The sequence below is a fragment of the Hibiscus syriacus genome, unplaced genomic scaffold, assembly GCF_006381635.1.
Source record: "Hibiscus syriacus cultivar Baekdansim isolate YM2019G1 unplaced genomic scaffold, ASM638163v2 tig00110435_pilon, whole genome shotgun sequence".
Classification (NCBI taxonomy): domain Eukaryota; kingdom Viridiplantae; phylum Streptophyta; class Magnoliopsida; order Malvales; family Malvaceae; genus Hibiscus; species Hibiscus syriacus.
The window spans coordinates 377,368-397,451 of record NW_024062736.1 but is presented as its reverse complement, the minus strand read 5'-3'; the positions used below and the strand labels follow the sequence as shown (position 1 = coordinate 397,451).

General features: G+C 32.0%; 1 long non-coding RNA gene and 1 pseudogene across 1 annotated transcript; both read left to right on the top strand.

Moving 5' to 3' along the window:
• The first annotated feature begins 2,589 nt into the window (after nucleotides 1–2,589).
• LOC120125651 lies at nucleotides 2,590–19,721 on the top strand. Its single transcript, XR_005516381.1, has 3 exons — nucleotides 2,590–2,724; nucleotides 5,874–5,879; nucleotides 19,711–19,721. It is a non-coding gene; the product is annotated as an uncharacterized LOC120125651 (long non-coding RNA).
• LOC120125645 lies at nucleotides 2,722–4,625 on the top strand (annotated as a pseudogene).
• Nucleotides 19,722–20,084: the final 363 nt, after the last annotated feature.

Genomic DNA, 20,084 nt, shown 5'->3' with positions numbered 1-20,084 from the left:
GGAATATTGATCAGAGATCCTGATCTCCGGCGAGAATCCGACAGATTACGAGAAGTGTTGTTTTCTATTTTTTTTTTCTCCTGCCTCTCACGTTTTGGCCTCCTCTATGTCTATGGTCTCTCCTCCCACGAGCCCCCTTCTTTATTTCATTTCCACTGAATCCCACTTGTCCTTTTGCATCTTAATTTCCTTGCATTTGGTGAAGTTTTGATAAGTTTAGGTATGATTAATTGACTTTTTCCTCTTTTTTCTTCCATCTCCAGGAAAGAGAGAGACCTTTACAAACAAATTTGTTTTCTTTTTTCTTGATGGCCCCCCACGTTAGTCTCCCCTCATCAATCTCCTTAAAGTGGTTGCATGCTTCTCTTTTTTTCTGTGGGATAATAACATTTAGGGTGGGTAAAATTTGGTTGAAGTAGGTGAATAATTTAGGGTAGGTAATGAATTATCCGGATAAATCAAGCATCTACAGCTTGTGAGAAAAAAATGGGGTTATAAATGCAGAGTTGACAAATACTACTAAGATGAACTAAATATCACTGTTGAAAGTCACCAACAAAGCTGAAATTATTTTGTATAAATGACATATAATAATTTATTCGTTTAATCATTGTGGTTAAAGATTTTCCAACAGATTATCAAATATAATGAAATCCCAAACAACTCATTCACCTCTCAGTCTCTTTCGCTCACATGCACTTTCGTTTGGTTTTTGTTCTTCAATTTTTCGCCATGTAAAACTGTAAACCCAAGCAGTGCTCTGTCTTTCAGCTTTTTATTTACAAAGAAAAAATGGGGGAAGAATTGATGGAACGCAACACCGATTGCGTTTATTTCTTAGCCTCTCCCCTCACTTGCAAGAAGGTATTTATTTTCTCTTTTGGGCTATCCGGAATTAAGCTTTTCCTCTTTAGCACTTTCCCATTTTCAGCTTGCATTATATGTTTTTTGTTGAAAATTTTATGTTTCTAGAACTGCATATCAATGATATGGATATTCAATGTTAGTTTTGAACCAAACCATCTAATTTTCTTTCTTTATTTTTAATCAAAACTTTTAGTACTCCTTATTAAAGATATTCATCCCATCAGAATAGAAGTGAAAGACGGTTATAGGCTAAATTTTTTTATCTTTTTGTTTGGATTTTCTTTAAATCAGGGAATTGGTTGTGAGTATTGACATAGTGAAATCGCCAGGCTCAATCCGAGAGACTGTTGGTACTAGTTTATTAGGAATTGTATTGTTCCGACCTATGGTTTTCGGCGTCATGTGAGCTCATATTCTTTTTTAATAAGTTCATATTGATTATGGGACTAATATATCGTGAACGAATTGGATTTTTTTACATGTTTTAGAAATTTTACAGTTGAATTGTATTGAATTATAGCTTTAGAAGACAATTCTATATGCACGCAACTCGAAATACATCATAACAGGGTAGTATATTTGGAGCAACTACTTGACCTGGTCATGATGCCTTTCAAGTCGCGACAGAGACTGAGAGGTTAATGCGCTATTTGGGATTTCATTATATTTTATCATCTGTTGGAAAATATTTAACCACAAGGATTAAACGAATAAATTATTATATGTCATTTATACAAAATAATTCCAACTTTGTTGGTGACTTTCAACAATGATACTTAGTTCATCTTAGTAGTATTTGTCAACTTTGCATTTCTAACCCCATTTTTTTTCTTACAAGCATTTCATCGAACATCTATGCTTTACCTTGGTCGAGTCTTCTCTAAATAGACCCTTATTCAAATCAACACCTCCACATAATTCAAAGTTAGATTAGAATTTCCCATGCATCCCCGACTGAAAAGTTACGCTGGAAATGAGAAGAGATAAGTGAAAAAGAAAATTCGAAATCAAAAAGGAATTTGGGGTTTAGAATAAAATTAAGGAGTGTCTTGCAAGTTTTAAAAGTTAGGGGACCTAAATGCAAGCGCCTGAAAAGTTCAGTAACCATATTGCAAACGTACTAACGGCAGTGTAACGTTGGGGACCATATTATAAACGAACTAAATGTTGGAGGACTGTATTACAAGTTTTAAAAGTTAGGGACCTAAATGAAAGCTTTAGAAAAGTTTAGTGGCCATTACTATACTTTACCCTTAATTTTAATAAATTTTCGTGTATTTTAAAAAAAAAATTAATCCAACAAACAACCGCCCCAAAAGAAGGCCTTTGCAAGACATTTCTTTTCTCTGTTCTTCTGCCTCTCTTCTTTTTCTCTCTATTTTCTGGTAAGGCATCTTTGAAAATAACTTAATTTTCTTAATAATCTTCACTGAATAGTGAAATATTTTCATGTTTTGCTATCTGGGTGTTTTTTCTTTTCATTTTCCCTAAATCTCTGTACTATTTTTGGTTGGGTTTAGTGTAAGAGGGCTATTTGATTAGCTTTTGTACTATTTTTAACTGTTGATCTTTGACTGCTTTCTTAAGTAGTATATTTCTTTCTTTCTTTTCCTTATTTTTGCTATTTTGGGGACTGGATGATTCCCAACAAACCCTTTTTCTCTTTCGTGAAGCTTATAAATAAGTGAAAGATGGGAGCTTGATTATTATGTGTTTATTAGTGATATTATTGTCATTATGATGATTGTAAAATGAGTAACTTTTGACCATAGAAAAGAGATCAGGATAAAGCAAAGGGAAATGAGCATGGTAGTGAGATACATATATGTGAGCTTGTAGGCGGTGAAGAAAAAAGAAGTTTTTTTTATTTATGATTTGTCAATGAGAGAAGAATTGAGTAGAAAGACACCATGTTCCTTTCTTTTTTTCGTAGTGTAGGTTGAATGGTGCTTGCAAGTGAAGTGGATCTAGAGTTTCTTTCGGGGTAGTGGTGGAGGGTTTTAAAAAAAACTTCATTTTTTTGGTTCCTTGACAATCCGTGTTGTTTTTTTTAATATTTTGGAAAAAAGGTGGGTTTCAAAGATGCCAATATTCCAACCCTTAAAGAGAACGGGGTTATTATCGTTGGATTTGATGGTAGTGGTGATGGGCAAGTTCTAGACCTGGATACTGCTGTGGAGTCATTGGGTGGTGTTGTTGTCGGTGGAGTCATTAGTGCTGCCGTTGGTGAGAAATTGGATTTGAAGACAATGATTGAGGAGCTTGATTTACCTGAGGTTCCTTCTGTGTTTATTTGTCCAATATCACTTGAGCCAATGCAAGACCCTGTTACTCTTTGCACTAGCTAAACTTATGAGAGGTCCAATATTCTTAAATGGTTCAATTTGGGGAACTATACTTGCCCCACTACAATGCAGGAACTTTGGGATGATTCTATAACTCCAAATAGAACCCTTTATCTTTTGATTTGCACTTGGTTTTCACAGAAGTACTCGCTTATGAAGAAGAAATCCAAGGATGTACAAGGAAGAGTAAGTGATCTTCTTCAGACATCAAAGAAAGCTAAGGGTCAAGCTAGGATTCAAGCCTTGAAGGAGCTGAAGCAAGTTATGGCATTGCATACTACTGCAATCAAGACGGTGGTTGATGGAGGTGGAGTTTCTCTAATTTCATCATTGTTAGGTCCATTTACGTCCCATGTTGTTGGTTCCGAAGCAATTGTCATTCTTGTCAATTTGGAGCTTGATTCAGAGTCCAAAACCAATTTGATGCAGCCAACAAAGATTTCATTGATGGTAGATATGATAAATGAAGGGTCAGTGGAGACTAAGATCAATTGTACGCGATTGATAGAGAAGTTAATGGAGGAGAAGGAATTTTGCTCTGAGAGCATCTCCAGCCATCGCCTATTGGTTGGTCTAATGTGCTTAGTGAAAAATAAGAGGCACTCAAATGGAATCATGCTCGGACTTAGCTTGCTCAGATCTATATGCTTACATAAACAAGTCATGAGTTTTACTGTGAGTATTGGAGTCGTTCCTCAATTGGTTGAATTGTTGCCTGCTTTGGAGCCTGATTGCTTGGAATTAGCCCTTTTCATATTATAGACATTATCTTCTCTGCCGGAAGGCAAAGAGGCATTGAAGGATTGCGGAAACACAATTCCAAATATGGTGAGACTTTTGATTAGGGTTTCAGAAAGCTATACTCAGTATGCATTATCAATTCTGTGGTCTATATGTAAACTTGCCCTTGAGGAATGCTCTTTGGTTGCGGTAGAAGCCGGTTTAGCAACAAAGCTGCTTCTCGTGATTCAGAGCAGTTGCAATCCTGTCCTGAAGCAAAAGTCTTCGAAGCTCTTGAAGTTATGTAGCCTAAATTATAAAGACACCATCTTTATTTCAAAATGCAAGCTCACAAGGACAATCCAATGACAAGTTAAAAGGTACTGCCATAATTGGTTGTTGAAACCTTCCAAGAATGAACAATGATACATATGAGATAAGGGCTTTGAGGTATGAATTAGCTCTGTTGTACATATTTTAAGCACTTCAATCCCAACAATTTGGTTCAAAGTTTACTTAAAAGAACACTCATAATGTGGATAAGGGAAAAAACATATTCATGCTACAATGGAATTATATCACTCTCTTTTCTAATGCCTTGAAATAAAACCCCAAAAGGATAAATAATGTGAAAAAAATGTTTCATGTGGAATGGATTATAGTTGGTGGGGTATGTTGTTGGATGGTATTATGTTATTTGTGCTAGACTTTGGAGCCTGTAATGGACTAAGAATTGCTTTGCTCTTTGGTGTGGGGAGAAATTAAAAGCTAGAGAGAGGAAAATTTATATTGTATTTAATTGAGAAGCTATTTATGTGAAAATCGTGGTAAATGGGATGTTAGAAAAAAGGAAAGGTAAAAGAGAGGGTGTTATAGCTTTTGTACATGCGTTGAAATGTTACTATATGGGGGGATCGCTGTCATAATGGAACACCTGAGTCATTTTTCATGTATTCTACATCCCCCTTTGTGGGGGAAATTGAGGACAATGCACATTGTCACCTCTCTTTCAATCAATGTTGTAATGAAATGTTTTCCTGCTCCAATTGTAAATAAATCTCCTATTTGGAATCAGTAAAGAAAAAAGGTGAAATTTCTATGTCAGGCACAGTGTTCCCCCCTCAAGTCGTTACAATGCATTTATCTGTTCACAGTTCTAAGAAAAAAAAAGTCATTTTCCATCATTTCTCCAAGTATTTTCTCTATATTGGTTTGATTCAACATGAAGAAAACAAGGGAAATATTTTCTCATTTTCCTTATCTGTCTTGCCTTCTGAATGAACCTTTGCAAACTAAGGACCGCATTGGCCATGGCATCTCTGAATAACTTCCGATGTTTAAGTCAATGTCTAAGAGCTAAAAAAAATTCATCCATCTATTATGTTATCAAGTCAAGCCTACTTGATTGGACCATAAATACAGTGAGCCAATCAACATTTGGAGCTTTTCGCTTTGTCTCCCTGCACAAATTTATATATTTTATGGGTAAAGTATATAAATGGTCACTGAACTTTTTAGATGTTTGCATTTAGGTCTCTCAATTTTTAAAACTTGTAAAACAATCACCAAACATTTAGTTCGTTTCCAATATGGTCCTTGATGTAACGACCGTTTTACTGCCGTTAGGGTAAATTATATAAATGGTCATTGAGCTTTTTAGGCTCTTGCATTTAGGTCCCCCAACTTTTAAAACTTGCAACACAGTCATCAATTACATTTTAAACCCTAAAATCCAAAATGTTTCAATTATATTCTAAACCTCAACTTCCAAAATACTTTAATTATATGCCTAACCCCAACCCCAAATTCATAATTCATTCTCAAAATCTGCCATAACAAATTAAACTTGAAGCAACAATCCTAAACCCTCTCAAAACATAACTGTTTCGGAAAAAAATTAATCAACTATAAGTGAATAATAAGTGATTATGTTGGGTTTAGGGTTATGTTAGATCTAAATACTCAATTCAGTTTTATAAAATAGTTGACTCGAATTTTTTTAATTGAGTTTATAAAATTTAAATCAATTCGAATTGAATTAAATTTTCCACTTTCTGATTAAATTTAATTATAAATATTTATCATATTATAATATTATTTGATTCTAATTCAGTTCAGTTTATAAAATAGTTGACTAGAAATTTTTTCGATTTGAGTTTATAAAATTTAAATCAAGTCGAATTGAATTGAATTTTTGAGTTTCTGTTTAAATTTAATTATAAATATTTATAATACTATAATATTATTTGATTCAAATTTAAATAGTTTTTTAACCATATACATTACATATATTTCTTCATATTTTTTCCATATGTTATATACATATATCATACAGAGACAAGGGACTTTACTCAAACTTAAAAATTAATCCACTAATTACTAAAAATTTTGAGATATTTGAGTTGTATTTTACAACTCGATTTTAACTTGAATTTTTTTAAGTTGAGTTTATGAAATTACAACTCAGTCAATTTGTATCAAAATTTTTGAATCAATTCAAGTCAAAAAATAAATTTTTGAATCACTTATAGTTGGTTAAATCTAACTTTTAAATCCTAAACCCAACATAATCACTTATTATTATGGACCCAAAATGAACTAAATGTTGTTGATTATGTTGGGTTAATTGGTGGAGAAATTTAGCATTTAGGGTTATGTTTTAAGAGTTTAAGGTTGCTGATTCAAGTTTAGTTTGTTATGGCAAATTTTGAGAATGTATTATGAATTTAGGATTGGACATATAATTGAAGTATTTTTGGAATTTGAGGTTTAGAATATAATTGAAGTATTTTGAAATTTGGGGTTTACAATATAATTAATAATTGTGTTGCAAGTTTTAAAAGTTGGGAGACCTAAATGCAAGCGCCTAAAAAGTTCAGTGACCATTTAATTAAAAGAACACTCATAATGTGGATAAGGAAAAAAACATATTCATACTGCAATGGAATTATATCACTCTCTTTTCCATTGCCTTGAAATAAAACCCCAAAAGGATACATGATGTGAAAAAAAATGTTTCATGTGGAATGGATTATAGTTGGTGGGGTATGTTTTTGGATGGTATTGTGCTATTTGTGCTAGACTTTGTAGCCTGTAATGGACTAAGAATTGCTTTGCTCTTTGGTGTGGGGAGAAATTAAAAACTAAAGATAGGAAAATCTGTATTGTATTTAATTGAGAAGCTATTTATGTGAAAATCGTGGTAAATGGGATGTTAGAAAAAATGAAAGGTAAAAGAGAGGGTGTTGTAGCTTTTGCACATGCGTTGAACTGTTACTATATGGGGGGATCACTGTCATAGTGGAACACCTGAGTCCTTTTTCATGTATTCTACATCTCCCTTTGTGGGGGAAATTGAGGACAACGCCCATTGTCACCTCTCTTTCAATCATTGTTGTAATGAAATGTTTTCCTACTCCAATTGTAAATAAATCTCCTATTTGGAATTAGTAAAGAAAAAAAGGTAAAATTTCTATGCAGGCACTGTGTTCCCCCCTCAAGTCGTTACAATGCATTTATCTGTTCACAGTTCTAAGGGAAAAAAAGTCATTTCCCATCATTTCTCCAAGTATTTTCTCTATATTGGTTTGATTCAACATGAAGAAAGCAAGGGAAAGATTTTCTCATTTTCCTTATCTGTCTTGCCTTCTGAAGGAACCTCTGCAAACTAAGGACCGCATTGGCCATGGCATTTCTGAATAACTTCCGATGTTTAAGTCAATGTATAAGAGCTAAAAAAATTTCATCCATCTGTTATGTTATCAAGTCGAGCCTACTTGATTGGACCATAAATACAGTGAGCCAATCAACATTTGGAGCTTTTCCCTTTGTCTCTCTACACGAACTTATATATTTTATGGGTAAAGTATATAAATGGTCACTGAACTTTTTAGATGTTTGCATTTAGGTCTCCCAATTTTTAAAATTTGCAAAACAATCACCAAACATTTAGTTCATTTCCAATATGGTCCTTGATGTTACGGCCGTTTTACTGTCGTTAGGGTAAATTATATAAATGGTCATTGAACTTTTCAGGTGCTTGAATTTAGGTCCCCCAACTTTTAAAACTTACAACACAGTCATCAATTACATTTTAAACCCCAAAATCCAAAATATTTTAATTACATTCTAAACCTCAACTTCCAAAATACTTCAATTACATGCCCAACCCCAACCCCAAATTCATAATTCATTCTTAAAATCTACCATAACAAACTAAACTTGAAGCAACAATCCTAAACCCTCTCAAAACATAACCGTTTCGAAAAAAATTAATCAACTATAAGTGAACAATAAGTGATTATGTTGGGTATAGGGTTATGTTAGATCTAAATACTCAATTCAGTTTTATAAAATAGTTGACTCGAATTTCTTTTAATTGAGTTTATAAAATTTAAATCAATTCGAATTGAATTGAATTTTCCAGTTTCTGTTTAAATTTAATTATAAATATTTATCATATTATAATATTATTTGATTCTAATTCAGTTCATTTTATAAAATAGTTGACTCAAAATTTTTTCGATTTGAGTTTATAAAATTTAAATCAAGTCGAATTGAATTGAATTTTTGAGTTTATGTTTAAATTTAATTATAAATATTTATAATACTATAATATTATTTGATTCTAATTTAAATAGTTTTTTAACCATATACAATACATATATTTCTTCATATTTTCCATATGTTATATACATATATCATACAGAGACAAGGGACTTGACTCAAACTTAAAAATTAATCCACTAATTACTAAAACTTTTGAGATATTCGAGTTGTATTTTACAACTCGGTTTTAACTTGAATTTTTTTTAAGTCGAGTTTATGAAATTACAACTTAGTCAATTTGTATCAAAATTTTTGAATCAATTCAAGTCAAAAAATAAATTTTTGAATCACTTATAGTTGGTTAAATCTAACTTTTAAATCCTATACCCAACATAATCACTTATTATTATGGACCCAAAATGAACTAAATGTTGTTGATTATGTTGGGTTAATTGGTGTGGAAATTTAGCATTTAGGGTTATGTTTTAAGAGTTTAAGGTTGCTGATTCAAGTTCAGTTTGTTATGGCAGATTTTGAGAATGTATTATGAATTTGGGATTGGGCATGTAATTAAACTATTTTTGGAATTTGAGGTTTAGAATGTAATTGAAGTATTTTGAAATTTGGGGTTTACAATGTAATTGATGTCTGTGTCGTAAGTTTTAAAAGTTGGGAGACCTAAATGCAAGCGCCTGAAAAGTTCAATGACCATTTACTTAAAAGAACACTCATGATGTGGATAAGGAAAAAAACATATTCATACTACAATGGAATTATATCACTCTCTTTTCCAATGCCTTGAAATAAAACCCCAAAAGGATAAATGATGTGAAAAAAACGTTTCATGTGGAATGGATTATAGTTGGTGGGGTATGTTGTTGGATGGTATTGTGTTATTTGTGCTAGACTTTGTAGCCTGTAATGGACTAAGAATTGATTTGCTCTTTGGTGTGGGAAGAAATTAAAAACTAAAGATAGGAAATTATGTATTGTATTTAATTGAGAAGCTATTTATGTGAAAATCGTGGTAAATGGGATGTTAGAAAAAATGAAAGGTAAAAGAGAGGGTGTTGTAGCTTTTGCACATGCGTTGAACTGTTACTATATGGGGGGATCACTGTCATAGTGGAACACCTGAGTCCTTTTTCATGTATTCTACATCTCTCTTTGTGGGGGAAATTGAGGACAACGCCCATTGCCACCTCTCTTTCAATCACCGTTGTAATGAAATTTTTCCTGCTCCAATTGTAAATAAATCTCCTATTTGGAATCAGTAAAGAAAAAAAGGTGAAATTTCTATGTCAGGCACAGTGTTCGCCCCTCAAGTCGTTACAATGCATTTATCTGTTAACAGTTCTGAGAAAAAAAAGTCATTTTCCATCATTTCTCCAAGTATTTTCTCTATATTGGTTTGATTCAACATGAAGAAAGCAAGGAAAGATTTTCTCATTTTCCTTATCTGTCTTGCTTTCTGAATGAACCTCTGCAAACTAAGGACCGCATTGGCCATGGCATCTCTGAATAACTTCTGATGTTTAAGTCAATGTCTAAGAGCTAAAAAAAAATTCATCCATCTGTTATGCTATCAAGTCGAGCCTATTGGATTGGACCATAAATACAGTGAGCCTATCAACATTTGGAGCTTTTCCCTTTGTCTGTCTGGACGAAGTTATATATTTTACGGGTAAAGTATATAAATGGTCACTGAACTTTTTAGATGTTTGCATTTAGGTCTCCCAATTTTTAAAACTTGCAATACAATCACCAAATATTTAGTTCATTTGCAATATGGTCCTTGATGTAACGACCGTTTTACTGCCGTTAGGGTAAATTATATAAATGGTCATTAAACTTTTCAGGCGCTTGCATTTAGGTCCCCCAACTTTTAAAACTTGCAACACATCATCAATTACATTCTAAACCCCAAAATCTAAAATATTTCAATTACATTCTAAACCTCAACTTCCAAAATACTTCAATTACATGCCCAACCCCAACCCCAACCCCAAATTCACAATTCATTCTCAAAATCTGCCATAACAAACTAAACTTGAAGCAACAATCCTAAACCCTCTCAAAACATAACCGTTTCGGAAAAAATTAATCAACTATAAGTGAACAATAAGTGATTATGTTGGGTTTAGGGTTATGTTAGATCTAAATACTCAATTCAGTTTTATAAAATAGTTGACTCGAAATTTTTTTAATTGAGTTTATAAAATTTAAATCAATTCAAATTGAATTGAATTTTCCAGTTTCTGTTTAAATTTAATTATAAATATTTATCATATTATAAAATTATTTTATTGTAATTCAGTTCAGTTTATAAAATAGTTGACTCGAAATTTTTTCAATTTGAATTTATAAAATTTAAATCAAGTCGAATTGAATTGAATTTTTGAGTTTATGTTTAAATTTAATTATAAATATTTATAATACTATAATATTATTTGATTCTAATTTAAATAGTTTTTTAAACATATACAATACATATATTTCTTCATATTTTTTCCATATGTTATATGCATATATCATACAGAGACAAGAGACTTGACTTAAACTTAAAAATTAATCCACTAATTACTAAAAATTTTGAGATATTCGAGTTGTATTTTACAACTCGATTTTAACTTTAATTTTTTTAAGTTGAGTTTATGAAATTACAACTCAGTCACTTTGTATCAAAATTTTTGAATCAATTCAAGTCAAAAAATAAATTTTCGAATCACTTATAGTTGGTTAAATCTAACTTTTAAATCCTAACCCCAACATAATCACTTATTATTATGGACCCAAAATGAACTAAATGTTGTTGATTATGTTGGGTTAATTGGTGGGGAAATTTAGCATTTAGGGTTATGTTTTAAGAGTTTAAGGTTGCTGCTTCAAGTTCAGTTTGTTATGGTAGATTTTGAGAATGTATTATGAATTTGGGATTAGGCATGTAATTGAAGTATTTTTGGAATTTGAGGTTTAGAATGTAATTGAAGCATTTTTAAATTTGGGGTTTACAATGTAATTGATGACTGTGTTGCAAGTTTTAAAAGTTGGGAGACCTAAATGCAAGCGCCTGAAAAGTTCAGTGACCATTCATATAATTTAACCTAACGGCAGTTATGTCGGAGACCATATTGCAAATGAACTAAATGTTTGATGACTGTATTGCAAGTTTTGAAAGTTGAGGGACCTAAATGTAAGCATCTGAAAAGTTCAATGATCATTTATACACTTTACCCTATTTTTATTTAACAGGAACAGTGGGACCAATTTAGCAGTCAAATGTTGTGGCCTGTGGGGCCATTGGTAGCACCATTATTAGAAGATGCATTCATTCCAGATAGCGATCAATCATGCATTTGAAATTACCAAACGATTACGATTGATAATGATTAAGAAATGTGGTATCGTCAAACACATAATCTGCCAGTGTTTACTTAACCTGGTTTTGATTGATGACAATAAGTTATTTGCATCAGTTTGAATGAGACTGGGTGGTGAAAAGCTGGAAAAGCAGGCTTAAGCTTCTATTTTCAAAGCATCAGAGTCGCCACCATGCATGCATTGGTGGACATTCCTTGTTAAATTTCCAAATCATACGATCAGATACAATCACACATTCACACGTAATGGTTAAGTTTCTGGTTAGGCGTCTGAACTTTTGATATTTTACTTTGAAGCTATGCTTGAAGAGCAGTTTGACTTCGTAAAAAAGGTTGAGGCACCGCCATGGTACCTAGGTGTGTAAATGAACAGAACTTGAAAAATAAGATTATGTTCATGTTCGTTTGTTTATTTTTTAAGGTGTTCATTTCGGTTTGTGTTCGGTTAAATTTTTAATATCTTGTTCGCTTATTTATTATTCGCGAACATCTTCATTTAATGTTCTCGAACGTGTTTGTTTATATGTTCATGAATGTGTTCATTTAGCGTTTACGAACGTGTTCGTTTAGTGTTCGTTTAATGTTCATTTAGTGTTCGTTTATCGTTTGCTTATATATTCAATTTTTAGTTTTACTCTTTAATTTGCTAGTTAAAGAAAAATAATAAAATTACAATAGTGGTGCTTAAACTCTTTAAATTTCAACTTTTATCATGTGTTCAATTCGTCTCTACCTTCACCGATATTTAAAATGTAAAAAAATAAAAAGAAAAGGAGACCGGGTAAACGAGCTTGTTCATGAACATAAATGAACGAGTCAATAAACGAGCTTGTTCGTGAATATAAATATACTAAACACACTTTTGTTCGTGTCCGTTCGTTTATTAAATGAACATAAAAAATTTGTTCATACTCGTTTATTTAACTTAACGAACGAACATTATACGAACGATTCATGAACAGTTCACCTAACACTACCTTCATTTACACCCCTACACTACCTTCAATAAGCATTTAAATTCGTTGCAAGAATAAATGTTGTTCATCCACCCATCCACAACTTGTGTTGGTCGGTTCAAGCATGACCAAGGATTATAGATGATTCATTTCAACAAACACACATCATACAACACCTGCTCTTCACTGCATTTGAAGAAGCAAAATAAAACTTTTAATCTCGTCACTACAACAAAACAGGTATATAGCGGCGTTTTTAAAGCAAACACCACTAAATTTGTACATATCGTGGCGTTTATATCCAAAACGCCATTAAATGGTAACATTAACGGCGTTTTTCAACAAACGCTGCTAAAACTCGTACTTTAGTGGCGTTTGTAAACAAACGCCGCTTTAGAATCGTTCTTTAGTGGCGTTTTTAAACAAACGCCGCTTTAGAATCGTTCTTTAGTGGCGTTTTTAAACAAACGCCGCAATAGGATACATGTATCGTGGCATTTTTAGACAAACGCCGCTAAAACCTAGTACTTTAGTTGCGTTTTTTACAAACGCCGCTAAATACTCGTACTTTAGTGGCATTTTTAGACAAACGCCACTAAATGCTTGTACTTTAGTGGCGTTTTTTATTTATAAACCCTCAAGTTTATAATTTCTAAGTCCCGCCCCTTTAACCCTTTCTCATTTTTCCCCTTTCACCTATTTTTTCATTCCCCCGTTTACCCAAACCCTTATGCTGCTTCTTCCCCGATCACACTTTCTCTTCGCTGAATTTGCTACTTCTTCGCCGATCTCACTTTAAGCAACGCGAAACAAGTGGTACTTTTAGATAATTATAATTAATAATGCTAGTTACCGAGGAGTGCAATGAAAAATGGAGGAACAGATAGTAGATGAATGTTTCTGTGGCTTTGACTGATAATGATTTTCGATTCTTTATCTCGTTTCGGTTCGTTATTTTTGGAACTCTAGTATCTCTTTGTATTTCTTTCTTTCTTTATTTTTTTCAATTTTGCTTCAGACTATAATCTTATTCAGATTCCATTTCTGGGCTTTTTTTCTTCTCCTTGAATTGAATAGAAAAAAAATATTTTTTATGCATCTTCGATTTAACTTCCTGAAACATCTTCCCAGTAGAAGGATAGGTGTATTGAGCTCTATATTGGGTGTTTTTGGCTTCGTAATTGGAACTTTTGTTGGGATCGTCATTGGGTATTACATGTTCATCTACTTTCTTCCCACTGATGTTAAGGTTTATTTCTTTCTCTGTTGAATTTTCCTTATGTTTTACTTCTTTTTTTCTTTCTTTTGATTACTTTCGCAAGAATATTTATTAGTTTAAAGAATGAATATGTATTATAAAAATGATAACTTTACTCTAAGCTGATCAAATATTTCATTTTACTCGTATTTATGGTTAACTCAATTTGTCTTCTAAATACAGTTCGAGTTTTAGTGTGCTAAGATTTGTATTTTGTAGTGTTCTTGCTTTGAAAGATGTATATCCATGGTTTTAAAGTGATCAAATTGATAGCTTATGTTTTTCTAAGAAATTTTTAAGTTTTAGGATTGAGAAATTTTCTAACATTCACCAGAGTTATTTATGTTTTTGTTGCTCCTGTCCCACCCCTATTTTTCTAGGATTTTGATTATTGTAGTAGAGGCATTTACCAAACAATTTGGGTTGTTTTGATGTCTGTAAATGGCTTAACAAAAAGAATTGTCTCCATTATCTTAATTCAGCCTTTGAACCATTGATAAGTTGGTCATGTTGTTTCTTTTCCTTTTTAACATTCCCTGTGTTCATGATCCTAAAATCCATCCTTTAGTTGAGGAAGACTTGAAAACTTTGCAGAGGATGCTTCCATAGATCCCCTTGTGGGTCAAGAATTCGGATTTCGACCGTGTATGTTCTTCTATGCTATGTCATTTCTATATGTCTGGTCCTAAGTTATGCACTAAGGTAATAATTGCATGTTTCTCTCAAGGTTGATTGGCTTTAACAAATTTATCGAGATCATGTGGCCTTATTTAACATAATCACAGTTGTTCATGACATGAAATGTGTTCACATTGTATCATTGATTGATCTAAATTCTTCTTTGCATTCCAAGAAGAATCCGAGTACCACCGCATTCATGATACAAGGCATTGCAATTCTAAAAAAAATATTTTTATTACTGTGAAACTTCATTGTACTGAAAAGAGTGCATGCTAGGTGTCTTGGTTATACTTTAGACTAGCAAACGAGTTAGAAAAAATGGCCTTGAGGCATATAATTATGTTGTGAAATTATTCAAGAAAAGTATTGGAAAGTAACCCATTTGAGAACATTTAATTTAACATACTTGCAAACATGTGGTGGTTATGAGTTTTTAGCTTATTTGCACGCATTGTGTTTTATTCGTTTGTTTCAACCACCACCACCCCATGCGTAATTCCAGCACAAATTCGATAGAGTTATACTCATTGTTGATTTTATCATATGCCATGAATGAAAGTCTATGTCACTGATGAGAAGGAAATTATAATGGAACCATCATTAAAGTGAGCGGGGAATCCTAACATAGTTAATTATCACTAATTTTTTCTATCTATTGATGTATATTAGTTCCTGATTAGGCTTTTAGTGCATCATGCAGAAAATCATGTATTTCATCACACTTGTTCTAGAAAACCTTGCACTGTCATCAGATGACAAAGAGGACCTGATATATTGTTTGAAGGTAATGTATTATCCTACAGAGCTATGGTTGTGTTATTATTTCTTAATGGCATCAACAGATTCTAAAGTTATAAATTTTTGGGGGGGGGGTCAGATTTCATTATTGATAATATTTACTTATATGCTCCTAAGATTCTGTCAAAAATGTATTTCAAATTGTGGTAAAAGTTAATAAGGAACTTGATACTGAGATCATAAGTTAGATTTTGAGGTGAACCTTTGGTAAATGTCTATGTTACAAGATAAAAACTCTTTATCTTGTCCCTACCTTTTTGATACTGGGATCAAAGAACTTTTGATATTTTTGTACCATAATTGCATTTTCTCTTCTATCTTGTCCCCACTTTTTTGTAAATCATGGGAGACATTGATGAAAGGATAATCATGAGGGTTTATAATGTTATTCATTTTCCTTATCAACTGGTGGAGTCTTGATTATGGTAGCTTGAACATGATGGTGCCGAGTGTTGATTGTTCTAAATTACTGAAGTAAAATCAATGTTTATCGGCTTGTTCCTGAATTGGATGTCTGGATAAATACAAACTATTTTTTCCCAGTTTACATCTTGACATTTCTAAATTAACTTTTATCCTATTTGAGTTAAAGAGGGGAAACACTCTTGGTTTGTACATGTGATGCTTTTAAGCTTGTTTTAATAGCCAAATTACATAGGGATTAATTATATATTTCTTTATGGTCTTACTCTAATCATCTGATATTCATTATCTTCAGTCACCAGTATGATTATTACAGAGACAGGGATTATAAGAGAAGAAGTTGTAGTAGGAGTTATGACCGATTTGAACGTGATCGATATCATGAGAGAAACATAGACTATCGGCGTAGAAGCAGGAGCCGCAGTGCAAGTCCTGGCTATTCTAAAGGTCGAGCAATAGGGCAAGATGATGATGATGATCGGCAGTGGCAGTAAAACAATGAGGTTTATATTTGTACTTCGCTCACATTTTAGAAAGTAATTTCCTCTATTTTCAAAATCTTTTTTGCTTCAGCTTTGTAACGATACCTTCTTTGTTTTTGTGTTGCTCTTGCTCACCGCAACCCTAGTCCTCGTAAAAGACTTTCCCCACACAAGGCATCTCCCAGGGGTGAAAGTCCAGAACGCAACTTTGATAGGCGGTCTCCAAGTTCTCGAAGTGTTTCACCACGAGGTCGTCTTGCTTATTCTCGTAGCCCATCTCCTCGGAACTCTGATGTTGATGTGAGTTTCACTTTCTAATGTATTATTTTTCCCTTCCCCTTTTTGTTCAATCTTTTTTAGTAAAATTACCTTCACAAGAACTTGTTCTAATTGTTTACCATTTACTTCTTCGATTTGAATTTTGTAGTAATGATCTTACGGATGGATTACCGGAGAGGCTTTAAGTAGCAAATTTCTGGTTGCTGGTCTTGAGGACATTCATATATCATGTGTTTCCTAGTGTTGGTAGGACTTTTTTTTTGTGTTTTAATCAATTGTCCAAAACCTTCTCTTACTTAAGTAGTATTTTGGTGTCTAAACTTATGTAACGTCTAGCTTGATGTTTCAGTACCCACCAAAGATTTATTTATTTAACTTGGATGTTTGTAAACTTTGATTTATTTATGTTTTTATGTATTATTACTTAATTAGAATCGTAATGAAATTTAAGATGGTTATTGGATATTATTACATGTTAAATTTGGGTAATACAAAATAGGAAGAAGATATATTGAAAATCAATTTCGATTAGCGTCGTTTTAGGGGAAAACACCACTAACGGAGTGCATATTTGGCGGCGTTTGTATAAAAAAAACGCCGCTATAGATCTAACCTTTTGCGGCGTTTGTATTCAAAAACGCCACTATAGATATGACCTTTTGCGGCGTTTGTATCCAAAAAATGACGCTATAGATCAGAGCTTTTGTGACGTTTGTTCCAAAAACGCCACTATAAATCTGACCTTTTTCGACGTTTGTTCTGAAAATGTCACTATAGATATCGACCTTTTGTGGTGTTTGTTCCGAAAACGCCGCTATAGATCTCGACTTTTTGCGGCGTTTGTTCAAAAAACGGCGTTAACTTTAGCGGCGCTGGTATGGCCGGCGCTTCTTGCGGTGTTTTTCCTATCCCCGCAAGTGCTTTTAGCGGCGCTTAAAAACACCGCTATAGGACTAAAAACCGCCGCTAAAACTCTGTTTTGATATAGTGCATATCAATTGTTTTCTGTCTTATTCCCAACTTTTCCTCTGACCGGAGATAAACAATCAAATTCAAATATATATTTTTCTATGTAATTATCGTTATCGATATCTAATTTTTTAATTGATTAATCTAAATTATATATTATAAAATACGATTATAATGTCTCTTCTAATATAATTTATTTTGTTTCATAATGTTAATTTATTCTCTTATTTGACAAAATATTACAATATTTTATATGTATGTGATTCTATTTTTTTATATTTGTTATTCGAGAGAGCTGCGAGGAAGGATAAGAAACTTGCTGAGAGGGGGATCGAGAAGCCACTTGAGCCACCAAAATATGGACTACTTGTTCCAGAACTTATTCCTTGATCCATCCATGTTCAGTTGTGATGATGTTGTTGTCTCGTTTGAGATCGGAATATTTTGAAACAATTCTTGCATCTTCGAGCATTCATTTGTTAAAACAAAGGCATGATTTTACATCAGGAGTGTAATTTTTTTATAAAAAAAAAAGTATATTAAAATGTTAAAGAATTTATAATTATAAAATTTTAAGTCATCAATAAAATATTAATAAATATATAAACTTTAAAAAAATTAAATTTTTAAAAATACGATCGCCCTCTAAATATATCTTGATCAATCCCTATTTTATACTAAAATGCTACATGTGAAATGAATTAAACATAAAAACATTTAATTCGGTGAATTGTGTATCCATATTAAAAGTTTGTAAGGTTGATTTTATTTAAATTAAATTAAATATTATATTTGATTTTAAGATCATGCCATGTACTATTGATGTTGAATTCATCGATATTCTCCCATTTGAATATCTAAGTCATTTTTGCAAAGTTTGAATCATATTATTTAATCCAATATAAGTTTGAAATTTGAAAACAATTATTGTTATTATTTATTACTATTATTATTATTATATATCTCTTAGAGAAGAGATGTCGCCATCAAAATTTGTTAGTCGGTAAACTATTACTATACATCTTAAAATAAACGGATCAGGGAGAGGTATTTGAACAAAAAGACAATAAGAAGCGTTAATCACAAAATAAACAAATTCATTTAAAATCATTGAATATAATTGAGGTAAATTAATTAAATAGGCTAAGTATCAATATCAAATCAACGAGCTAAATATGACCAATCCATGTTGGTTCACCTCTTTGTATTTCTTTTTATGAGATAGAAGTCGTTAATTTTATTAAACTTTAAAAAATATCTAAATTATAATAAAAATTTATGATTGCAATCATAAATTAAAACACATAATAAGAACATTTTTTTTTATAACTATTAATACAAGAAAACAATCACTTAAGATCACAATGGGTCAACCAATTAAAAGACAAACGGAAAATCGTAAATAAAAATCAAAAACATAAACGAAAATAACGGTCAAACGACCGAAAACGTGTCTGAAGACATGAAACATACTATGAAGGCAGAGGAAAAAAAATATAAGATTGATGCATACCGATAGTCGACAACTAACACTAAAATTGATGCAACCGCCGAGTATAAAAAAGAAAAAGAAAAAGGACAAACGGCGAAAAAGAGAGAAAATTAGGGTTAAAAAACAATACCTCTTTGTACTTAGCTCTTTTAGTATAACTAGATGATTAATTTTTATTTTTTTAAGTGTAATCTGATACTTGAAGTTTCTAATAAATTACACATGTTCATATCTTTAATTTAATTTAAACAAATAACCTTTAAATATGTAACATATATGATCTCTTTAAATAGATAACATTAAAATTTTAAATATTAACTAATAAAAATTTAAAACTTACAGTTAAACAAAGGTTGGATACCTAATCACCATCCGTGTCGATCTAATTGACGTTGGTAAATGATTTGACCACCAACGACTTTTATTTTACGTATATATTTTACATATACATGATTTTTTATATAAATTTATTTATTGTTATTTAATAAATCACTCTCTTTACAAAAAAAAAGTTTTTATCTTGTTTCATGTAAGTTTTATATTATCTCGTAGATGAAAAACTCAAACCCAAAAGAGAATTTTTTTTGGGTAAACTATGCGATTAGTCCCCTATGTTTTCGGTTTGATCGACTTTGGTTATCAATTTAAAATCAAGAAAAAATGGTCCATAACGTTATCGATCCGTTCGATTTTAGTCCCTCAGTCGTTAACTCCCGTTCAATTTTAGTCCTTCAACCATGTTAGGGACTTAAACAAAAAGGGATTAACGGAAATTAATAGAAGAGTGACTTAAACAGGACAAAACGATAATATGAATGACCATTTACCCTTAATTTTTAAATTGATGACCAATTTTTGTTAGACTCTAAACAAAAGAAACTATTTG